This window comes from Bombina bombina, chromosome 4 (genome assembly GCF_027579735.1).
Source record: "Bombina bombina isolate aBomBom1 chromosome 4, aBomBom1.pri, whole genome shotgun sequence".
Taxonomy (NCBI): Eukaryota; Metazoa; Chordata; class Amphibia; order Anura; family Bombinatoridae; genus Bombina; species Bombina bombina.
In genome coordinates, this window is record NC_069502.1 from 469,415,981 (window position 1) to 469,428,568 (window position 12,588).

Here is a 12,588-nt window from a genome sequence, read left to right on the forward strand (position 1 = left end):
TACTTACAATAATTAACCCCTAATCTGCCGACCGCAAAGCGCCGCCACCTACGTTATCCTTTTGTACCCCTAATCTGCTGCCCCTAACACCGCCGACCACTATATTATATTTATTAACCCCTAATCTGCCCCCCTCAACGTCGCCGACACCTGCCTACACTTATTAACCCCTAATCTGCCGAGCGGACCTGAGCGCTACTATAATAAAGTTATTAACCCCTAATCCCGCCTCACTAACCCTATCATAAATAGTATTAACCCCTAATCTGCCCTCCCTAACATCGCCGACACCTAACTTCAATTATTAACCCCTAATCTGCCGACCGGCAGCTCACCGCTATTCTAATAAATGTATTAACCCCCTAAAGCTAAGTCTAACCCTAACACTAACACCCCCCTAAGTTAAATATAATTTAAATCTAACGAAATTAATTAACTCTTATTAAATAAATTATTCCTATTTAAAGCTAAATACTTACCTGTAAAAAAAATCCTAATATAGCTACAATATAAATTATTATTACATTGTAGCTATTTTAGGATTAATATTTATTTTACAGGCAACTTTGTAATTATTTTAACTAGGTACAATAGCTATTAAATAGTTAAGAACTATTTAATAGTTACCTAGTTAAAATAATAACAAAATTACCTGTAAAATAAGTCCTAACCTAAGTTATAATTAAACCTAACACTACCCTATCAATAAATTAATTAAATAAAATACCTACAATTACCTACAATAAAACCTAACACTACACTATCAATAAATAAATTAAATACAATTTCTACAAATAACTACAATTACATAAACTAACTAAAGTACAAAAAATAAAAAAGAACTAAGTTACAAAAAATAAAAAAATATTTACAAACATAAGAAAAATATTACAACAATTTTAAACTAATTACACCTACTCTAAGCCCCCTAATAAAATAACAAAGACCCCCAAAATAAAAAAATGCCCTACCCTATTCTAAATTAATAAATTTAAAAGCTCTTTTACCTTACCAGCCCTGAACAGGGCCCTTTGCGGGGCATGCCCCAAGAAAATCAGCTCTTTTGCCTGTAAAAAAAAACATACAATACCCCCCCCCAACATTACAACCCACCACCCACATACCCCTAATCTAACCCAAACCCCCCTTAAATAAACCTAACACTAAGCCCCTGAAGATCTTCCTACCTTGTCTTCACCTCACCGGGTATCACCGATCGGTTCCTGGCTCCGATATCTTCATCCAACCCAAGCGGGGGCTAGACATCCACTGAAGAAGTCCAGAAGAGGGTCCAAAGTCTTCCTCCTATCCGGCAAGAAGAGGACATCCGGACCGGCAAACATCTTCATCCAAGCGGCATCTTCGATCTTCTTCCATCCGGTGCGGAGCGGGTCCATGTTGAAGCAGCCGACGCGGATCCATCCTCTTCTTCCGGCGTCTCCCGACGAATGACGGTTCCTTTAAGGGACGTCATCCAAGATGGCGTCCCTCGAATTCCGATTGGCTGATAGGATTCTATCAGCCAATCGGAATTAAGGTAGGAATATTCTGATTGGCTGATGGAATCAGCCAATCAGAATCAAGTTCAATCCGATTGGCTGATCCAATCAGCCAATCAGATTGAGCTCGCATTCTATTGGCTGATCGGAACAGCCAATAGAATGCAAGCTCAATATGATTGGCTGCTTCAACATGGACCCGCTCCGCACCGAATGGAAGAAGATCGAAGATGCCGCTTGGATGAAGATGTTTGCCGGTCCGGATGTCCTCTTCTTGCCGGATAGGAGGAAGACTTTGGACCCTCTTCTGGATTTCTTCAGTGGATGTCTAGCCCCCGCTTGGGTTGGATGAAGATATCGGAGCCAGGACCGATCGGTGATACCCGGTGAGGTGAAGACAAGGTAGGAAGATCTTCAGGGGCTTAGTGTTAGGTTTATTTAAGGGGGTGTTAGGGTTAGATTAGGGGTATGTGGGTGGTGGGTTGTAATGTTGGGGGGGGGGGTATTGTATGTTTTTTTTTACAGGCAAAAGAGCTGATTTTCTTGGGGCATGCCCCGCAAAGGGCCCTGTTCAGGGCTGGTAAGGTAAAAGAGCTTTTAAATTTATTAATTTAGAATAGGGTAGGGCATTTTTTTATTTTTGGGGGTCTTTGTTATTTTATTAGGGGGCTTAGAGTAGGTGTAATTAGTTTAAAATTGTTGTAATATTTTTCTTATGTTTGTAAATATTTTTTTATTTTTTGTAACTTAGTTCTTTTTTATTTTTTGTACTTTAGTTAGTTTATGTAATTGTAGTTATTTGTAGAAATTGTATTTAATTTATTTATTGATAGTGTAGTGTTAGGTTTTATTGTAGGTAATTGTAGGTATTTTATTTAATTAATTTATTGATAGGGGTAGTGTTAGGTTTAATTATAACTTAGGTTAGGACTTATTTTACAGGTAATTTTGTTATTATTTTAACTAGGTAACTATTAAATAGTTCTTAACTATTTAATAGCTATTGTACCTAGTTAAAATAATTACAAAGTTGCCTGTAAAATAAATATTAATCCTAAAATAGCTACAATGTAATTATAATTTATATTGTAGCTATATTAGGATTTTTTTTTACAGGTAAGTATTTAGCTTTAAATAGGAATAATTTATTTAATAAGAGTTAATTAATTTCGTTAGATTTAAATTATATTTAACTTAGGGGGGTGTTAGTGTTAGGGTTAGACTTAGCTTTAGGGGTTAATACATTTATTAGAATAGCGGTGAGCTCCGGTCGGCAGATTAGGGGTTAATAATTGAAGTTAGGTGTCGGCGATGTTAGGGAGGGCAGATTAGGGGTTAATACTATTTATGATAGGGTTAGTGAGGCGGATTAGGGGTTAATAACTTTATTATAGTAGCGCTCAGGTCCGCTCGGCAGATTATGGGTTAATAAGTGTAGGCAGGTGTCGGCGACGTTGAGGGGGGCAGATTAGGGGTTAATAAATATAATATAGTGGTCGGCGGTGTTAGGGGCAGCAGATTAGGGGTACATAAGGATAACGTAGGTGGCGGCGCTTTGCGGTCGGCAGATTAGGGGTTAATTATTGTAAGTAGCTGGCGGCGACGTTGTGGGGGCAGGTTAGGGGTTAATAAATATAATATAGGGGTCGGCGGTGTTAGTGGCAGCAGATTAGGGGTACATAGGGATAATGTAAGTTGCGGCGGTTTACGGAGCGGAAGATTAGGGGTTAATAATATAATGCAGGGGTCAGCGATAGTGGGGGCGGCAGATTAGGGGTTAATAAGTGTAAGGTTAGGGGTGTTTAGACTCGGGGTACATGTTAGAGTGTTATGTGCAGACGTAGGAAGTGTTTCCCCATAGGAAACAATGGGGCTGCGTTAGGAGCTGAACGCTGCTTTTTTGCAGGTGTTAGGTTTTTTTTCAGCTCAAACAGCCCCATTGTTTCCTATGGGAGAATCGTGCACGAGCACGTTTTTGAGGCTGGCCGCGTCCGTAAGCAACTCTGGTATCGAGAGTTGCATTTGCGGTAGAAATGCTCTACGCTCCTTTTTTGGAGCCTAATGCAGCATTTTTTTGGACTCTCGATACCAGAGTTAATTTTATGGTGCGGCCAGAAAAAAGCCCGCGTAGCGTTAACAGCCCATCTACCGCCAAACTCCAAATCTAGGCCAAAAGCTTTAAGGACACTCAAGTCAAAATGTAACTTTCATTATTTAGATAGAGCTCACTATTTTAAACAACTTTCCAATTCATTCCAATTATTTAAATGTGCACAATCTTTTTTTAATACACATTTTCTGAGGCACCAGATACTACTGAGCATGTGCAAGATTCACAGAATATACCTATATGCATTTTGTGATTGGCTTATAGCTATCACATGATGTAGTGGGAGGGAAAATATACATAACTTTAAAATGTGTTAGAAAGAAATATACTACTCATTTTGAACTTCAAACTAAGTGCTTCTATATTGTGTGTTTATTATGCATTTGCTGATTAGGCAATTCTGCTGTGTTTAGTGGTCCTTATAGGCCTTATAGGCCTAATGATATATTTATTTAGAGTATACTGATAAGAGATGTAAAAATATTTATACTATTGAAGTAGATTCCGATTTACATAAAAATGTATTCCTGAAAATTACTTTTTAATTAAACTATGCTGCTTGCTTTGTTTTGTTTTAAATGGTTTGAAAGTGACATGTGAGATCTTTTCAAACCCATTATTTGAAAAGTGAGGTACTGGTACTATTATAATGAGTTACCTTAGGGAAACATACATTTAATGATTCAGATAAAGTGCACAATTTTGCAAAACATTTAAGTTTACTTAAAGGGACACTGAACCCAATTTTTTTATTTCATGATTTAGATAGAGCTCGCAATTTTAAGCAACTTTCTAATTTACTCCTATTATCAAATTTTCTTCATTCTCTTGGTATCTTTATTTGAAATGCAAGAATGTAAGTTTAGATGCCGGCCCATTTTTTGTGAACAACCTGGGTTGTTCTTGCTGATTGGTGGATAAATTCATCCACCAATAAAAAAGTGCTGTCCAGAGTCCTGAAACAAAAAAAAGCTTAGATGCCTTCTTTTTAAATAAAGATAGCAAGAGAACGAAAAAAAAATGATAATAGGAGTAAATTACAAAGTTGCTTAAAATTACATGCTCTATCTGAATCACAAAAGAAAAAAATTGGGATCAGTGTCACTTTAAGTTGTCAGATTTTACCTCATTCTGATGGTATCCTTTGTTGAATTTTATTTCCTTCCCAAGACAGCATATCTATGTAGGCTCATAAGCACGCATGAGTCTTGAGCACCATTTAGAAGCATTGCTATAAACCTTATTGCAAACACTGCTGCCATACAGTGTTAAATGCACAAGCACGCTCATGATCCTAAATAGGTATATTATACTTACAAACAGAAATTAGAGGTGCTTGGTAAAATAATATTTATTTCAAAGAATTACCACCTTACATGGAAGCAAAACAATATTTAAAAATATCCTGCAAGAGAAAAAAAGAAAGGTCTGGTGTCTTTTGGCTTATGTTTTCCTCATAGATCCTAAGTATACTGTCATGGAAAGGTGTAAAGTTAAAAGAAATACTAAATTTGATTGTAAAAGTAAACTGTCAGAATAATGAAAGTTTAGCTTTAAATGGCATGTCGCTTCAATATTATTATTATTATTATTATCAGTTATTTGTAGAGCGCCAACAGATTCTGCAGCGTTCAATATATATATGTACACAAAGTTTATTTGAGACAAGGATAATCCACAATATGGTGTCTTGTCCTTAGGAAATACATGATTGCAGAATCCTTTAAGTCTTAGCCGTTGGTGTTGTATATTATTTCCTATTTATCAAAATGGTTTTTAAATTGGTTGTGTAAGTATAATGCATTACCCTTCACATATCAGTGCAGATCTATCTTTTATGTCAGCCACTTATATTTTCCTGCTCTCTATGGGATACAAGGAGTGAAATTATGATAAATTTCTGATGCGCTATTGATGAACAGAAGTGTAATATATATATATATATATATATATATATATATATATATATATATATATATATATATATATATATATATATATATATATATATATATATATACACTGTATATATCAATGAACAATGGCTTGCACTCGCTGGTCTTTTAAAAAATGTACCTTTATTGGTGTAACGTTTCAGGGACCGTATCCCCGTATCCCCTTCCCTGAAATGTTACACCAATAAAGACATGTTTTTGAAAAGACCAGCGAGTGCAAGCCATTGTTCATTGATGTTTTTTCCTGTTTGCACCCTGGCAAACTGTTCTTTGAAGTGAGAGTGCTCTCCACCTGCTAAACTGAACTATATATATATATATATATAGCAAAGAAGCAAAATGAAGCACTCACTGGACTTTGGACATCAAGTGTAAAATTTTTATTTTTACAAACAAATACAAAATTTACACTTTATGTCCAAAGTCCAGTGAGAGCTTTGTTTTGCTTCTTTGCTGTATACTCCTCTAGAGCACCCTGGCAGCTACAGGACAGTGGTGAGAGTGCATATACCTTTGAATTGTTGCTTGTATATACAGTATATATATATAAAATTATTATTATTTTTGTTTGTTTGTTTTTTTCAATTCAAAAATATTCTTGTAAATGTGGTATTTATATATATATTGCTAATCCTCCCAATTGTGTATGTTTAAATATTGTAAGTGGCGGGTGTTGCATTTGCAATATAGTTCTCCATGCTGTATAAACAAATGATGCTATACATGTCTTACATTGAATGAATGTAAATGAATTATGACTCATTACTGAAATATAAAAATTGTACGTGCTCAAAAATTAGTGTAGTCACATTGTACAATAATTGCTTTTTAATAATCTTCAGAATGAAATCCTACTTTCAGTTACAATAAAGAGCAATTTTATTTTTCATTAGCCTGTGATATCTAATTAGGTAAACGCTTTTCTTCATTTGTAAATGCTAGAAAGGGTTTTGAAAGATCTATATGATTGCTAGTGTGCATGTGATATTATATTTAAAATATAGAGAGATATCTCAAACACATTGATTCTGAATCCTTCCAATGAAGAGAAGCCCTTACAAGAGAGTAGGGATGGGCGAATGTGTTAATCTTCAAATTCAAATGTTAGAACGAATGTTATTGTAGAAATTCGATTTACATAATCAAATGTTAATAAGAACGAATATTCGTAAAAATTCTATTATCGAATGTTATTTACAGTTTTCAAATATGACATTCGAATTCGAATGTCACATTCAAATTTTAATGTCACAGTCGAATTTGAATGTGACATTTAAATATTACATTTATACAACATAGTTGTAGACTAGAAATACTATTTTGAATTTGAATGTGACATTTGAATTCTAAAGTGACATTCAAATTTGAATATTACATTTGTAAAACACAGTATTAGACTAGAAATACTATTTTGAATGTGTGTAGCATTCAAATTCGAATATTACATTTATAAAACACAGCTGTAGACTAGAAATACTATTTCAAATTTGAATGTTACATTAGAATTTGAATATTACGTTTTGAAATTGAATGTGATATAAAATACATAGCTAAATATTCTATTAGAATATATATTTTCAAATGTTTTTGAAAAATGAGAAAATGAAAATTTAAAAATAGAATGTTAGAATGTTATATAAACATTTGAAATTTGATTTGAACGAACAAATGTATCAATATTCATTTTAAATTTCAAATTTTTAGAAACTTTTGCCCATCCATACAAGAGAGTAATTAGGAATGGCTGCTTCATCTATAATTATTATTTTATTTGAGACATAAATACTATCTATCAATATTTTTAAGTTATTAACCAGGGATGGGTAGCCAGGATGAAACTTCAGAGAGATCCCAGGTGGTTGAGTAATTTAGAGGTAGTCTGGATAGTTATGGTCATTGGTAACAAAGGACATAGGCAGAAGAAAGATTGACAGCAGTACAGCGATCCCCCATTGAGGGCATCCTTCAAATCGCAAGAAAGTCGGCAAATCTGTAAAAATTTGGGCTTGTGAATGTTCACAGTATTTTAGTAAAAATCAAACAGAACCTTTGCTTGTTGCTGAAAACTACAAGGGGGCGGGAATGGGCGGGACTGCTACAATTTCCACACTGAAAGCAGGAGGGAAGGAGAGAGGGAGATGGGAGCATTAGAAAATGATTACTTGGAGGGGGGGAGGTGGGCCATTACACTACAGAAATTTGTTTTTTTTAAATACAAAAACACAGAAACATGAATTTATATAAACTGGGTACTGGCAGATAGCTGTCAGTACCTAAGATGGCAGACACTAGTTAGAGGGGGGAGGGTTAGAGAACTGTTTGGGAGCAATCAGGAAGGTGGAAGGATAAGGGGGGGGGGACCCTACACTGCAGAAAATAAATAAAAATATAATAAAAGAAAAGCACTAAAACTTCACATTGGCAGACTGTTGGTAACCAGTGGGGGTGAGCGAAGGAAGAGAGGTGTTTAGGAGGGATCAGGTAGGGATCAGAAGGTGGGAGGTATCAGGTGGGAGGGTAATCTCTATACCACAGGTAAACGTAACCTTACAAGCTACCTGATTAACCCCTTCACTGCCAGGAATTTCAGAAGTGAGGTGCGCAGCTGCAATTAGCGGCATTCTAATTATCAAAAAGCAATGGCAAAACATGCATGAGCTACGAATACGACCAAAAGCAGAAACGCGTCAGCAACGGGTATGTGGATACCCACATCTACACCAGCTCCCCAGGTTATATTCTGTTGGATAACCTGTTTTCCATGTTTTAAAACAATAAAGTTTGTTTTTGCAAAAGATTGTTTGTTTACCTCCATCTTACTGATAATCCAAGGGAGCACGGAAATACAGACAACTATAAGGATCCACAAGTTTGTACCAGTTTGTACACTCGATCCTTCAAACTGCCAGAAGACACGCCCCCTTATGTCTTCCTCAAGACTCTGTACCCCAAGTTTCTTCCTGGATTGAGAGAGAAAAAAAGAGTGTTTTGAAAGAGGGGAAGAAACACTCTGCTTGGAAACTGTGGTATGCAGTAGGGGCTTTAATGTTTATGGTACAGGGTACATTCACTGGACTACGGATGTTTGGATTGTGAATTGGGGGTGTGGCAGTGGACTGTGTGCCTACCAACATTTGGTGTCCAACAGGGGTATAGCCTCCTGCATGGCAAGGTGTAGACACAGGACAGAGTGGGCTTGATCTTACATTTTCCCAGGGGTGTGTACTCTTTAAGCAAGACAGGTGCTGCAAGTCTCCTTTGTTTTTTTATGGCAAAGCATGCATGTCTTCTATTTATGAACAAAGGAGATCCCAGAGAAGCTTCTACGTCCATTTGTGTTATGATTGCATACACAGTATGTAAATAATTTCAGTGAGAACCCCAAAGTTTGTGAAAAAGTAAAACAACAAAATGAATATAATTAATATGACCGCATTTGGCAGCAAAATGGTGGCATGAAATATACCAAAATGGGTCTAGATCAATACCTTCGGTTTTCTACTACAGTGTTTTTCAACCGTGGTCCTCAATTACCCTAACAGGCCAGGTTCTCATTATAACTGAACTGGAGCAGAGCACAGGTGAAATGATCAGCTGATCAGTAACCATGGTTACTAACCTGCTCTCACCGATCAGCTAATTATTTGACCTGTGCTCTAGTTCAGCTATAAGGAAAACTTGCCCTGTTAGGGGTACTTGAGGACAGTGGTTGAAAAATGAAACCTATGTACTAAAGTCATGCGGACAGCAGATCTGTTTGTCCGCTGGCCTGAATGCATCATTACACACTCCACTGAGTGTGTAATGCCAGCCCCTTCACTTGCGCGACCAATCGCATAATAGAAGGGACTGTCAATTACCTAGAGCAAGCAAGCAGTGATTTCTCTTCACTACCTCAGAGGTGGCAAAGAGTGTAGGAAGCAATGGTCTAATGACCACTGCTTCTTACATTGCGGGAAGCAAGCTCGCATGTACGAACCTGCCCCGCAAGGGCTCCTGAGCATCTTATGCTGCTTCATACATGGAGCCCATAGTTTTGATAAGTGAATAAAAAAAAGCAAAGGTACTATTTCTGTTTAAATGGAGTGATGCCAAAAATGCAAAAACAAATATCTGGTCTTTTGGGCAAGTTTTTGTCTGAAATGCCCAGTCTTAAGAGGGTAACTATCATTTCAGATGAGTCTGAAACTAAATGTTATAAGAATTATGATAAATAATACAAGAAATAAAAGTACTACAAAATAAAATAAGGTGATCAAGGGTCAGTAAAACGTTGTTTGTCTTCAAAAAGACATGGTAATCATGCTGAAACGTTGACCTTTTAATGGCAATATGTTTACAATAAACTACATTTTATATTTTTGGAAGTAAGTCCTGTAAGTGGTTAAGGGAAGGGGATAATCAATTGTTTTATATAAAAATAGGGTAAACAACCAGCTGACAGCTGTGGATCACAAACAGTTGCAGCTTGCAGCTGTTCCATGTATTGCTATGTCTACACTTTTTTTTAAGATGTTATATTTTTAAGATGTTATCGATTTAGGTATATATATATATATATATATATATATATATATATATATATATATATATATATATATATATATATATATATATATATATATATATATATATACCCAAAGTGTGTATATATGGCTATATGGGCCTGAATTGCAAATGCTGATGCTGTTCTATTCCATGCTGATGTATTGGTCTTTTGATGAAATTAGGCAGTAGATAAGTTAGTCAGCACTCAAGAAAACATTTTTTTTCTCAGATTGCGCCTCTAAACTCATGTGATGTAATTAAAAGAGGTATTTAAACTAATGTTCTACTTCAGTGGCCTTAAACTGTCAGTAAACGCAAATTAAAACATTCACGATTTACATAAAATATGCAATGTAAACAATTTTCCAATTTAATTCTAATTTCAAATGAGCTTTTTTCTCTTTGTATCCTTTCTTTAAAAGTATCTAACCAACCTGATGACAATACTCTGTCACCACTCAAGGGGGCGCTAATATACACAGAATATATATAGTGCTAGATCACTCCTATAATGTCAACAGATTACAAAATACAACAAAAATATAGTGTATATATAGTGTGATAAAATATACAAAATGATATAACTTATCAGTCTATAGGTTAATCAATCACTGAAAAAAGTGTTGTCCATTTGGACTTGCTTCCAATGGTCTTTTATTCTTGAATTCACGGCAGCTCCTTCCCAAATAGAAGAGGTTAACTGGAATCTGTGATGGTATAAAACAAACACACAGAAGGGCGCCTCCTAGTTTAATAAAGTACAGATGGTGTACAAATATGTGATAACAGATGTTCAGGTACTCACAAGTGTGGCAGCACTCACTCGTGCTTACTTAGTAGTGCATACTGGTATCTCATAGTGTTCTTTTCCCACAGGTCTCAGTCTAGGCTGTAGTCTCCAACTGCAAACAAACATGGACAGGCTCTCAGCCAAGTGATAAGTTTTAAAATCACTTTTATTAAAACAATGGTCTTTAAAAGCACAGTGTAAACATATATCACTTGTGAGTACCTGAACATCTGTTATCACATATTTGTACACCATCTGTACTTTATTACACTAGGAGGCACCCTTCTGTGTGTTTGTTTCTTTAAAAGGTAGGCAGAGAAGAAGCAATGCTCTACTGGGAGCTAGCAGCAGATTAGCAGCTGTAAATACAACCTTTTATCGTTGGCTCACCAGGGGCCTAATGATCAAAACCTCACCGACATGAAGAGAAATTACACAAAATGTTTGGGGGCTTTTTTTGAAAGTTATATTGCAATGTATGTGTTTCTCATTCACAGTCAGAACCCTATATAGCTAGATAAACAGCAATCAGGCTAAAATGTGCCTTTCTAAAATGATTTAAGGGACCTCACCATACTGACAAGATGTCTTAGATTATCTAGCCAGAGTGGAGAGCTTTAGATCTTTGGGCTTCAGATGTGTTTGGCTAGCTTCCAGTAGTACATTGCTGCTCTTTCAACAAAAGATACCAAAAGAATGAAAAAAAAAAACGATAATAGAAGTAAATTGGAATATTGTTTAAAATCTTTGAATGCTCTATCTGAATAATGAAAGAAAATGTTTGGGTTTCACACTCCTTTAGCTTGTGGGGCACTAGTACAAGCACTAGAAGGGATGTACTAGGAATATCAGGTATTATTATTAAAAGGCAAATACAATTTGAATCAATTTTGAGAATATATATGTAAATGATGTGTGAAGAAGATATACATATAAATGGTAATTTCACATAAAGATTTAACAATGATATACACAAAATGTTTTATTTGATAATAAGTATCAACTGATTACAATAATTGACAATTATTTAATAACTGCTCAAATAAAACCAAGTGGTGATGGTGGAACCATATACATGGTTTATGGCCCAAATTATGTGGGCACTTGACCATCACACCTATATGAGCTTGTTGGACATACCTTCAAAATTAGAACAAAATGCACTGGAACAATAGAAAAAAAACAAAAAAAACAATCCACTTCAAAATGAACGTCTTACCCAAACATTAATAAACTGTCATGCATCTAAAGCATACTGTAAAAGAGAGAGTTTTGCTCACCTGTTACAGGCATTAGGTACAACATCAATGGACATATCAGGTGTAAATATTGAAATGTAGTGTACCATATACAGTGTAAGGGCTCGATTTATCAAAGCCCTACGGCTGCAAGTTCTCACAAGAACTTGCTCGCCGTAATTTAACAAGCAGCGGTCACCAGACCGCTGCTTCCCTAACTTCTTCACCACCTCTAAGGTGGCGAAATTCAATCCCCGCGGTCGAGTCCGACCGAGGAGATTGATTGCCTGCGGGTAATTTCACCTCGCCACAGGCGAGCTGAGGCATACAGGGGCGCGTATATGCACCCCTGTACGCCTCAACTTTGATAAATCTAGCCCTAAGTGTGGGAATCAGTGTATAGAGGAGTCTGGGAGATCACTCAAGGAGAGAATACTGAAAAACATTC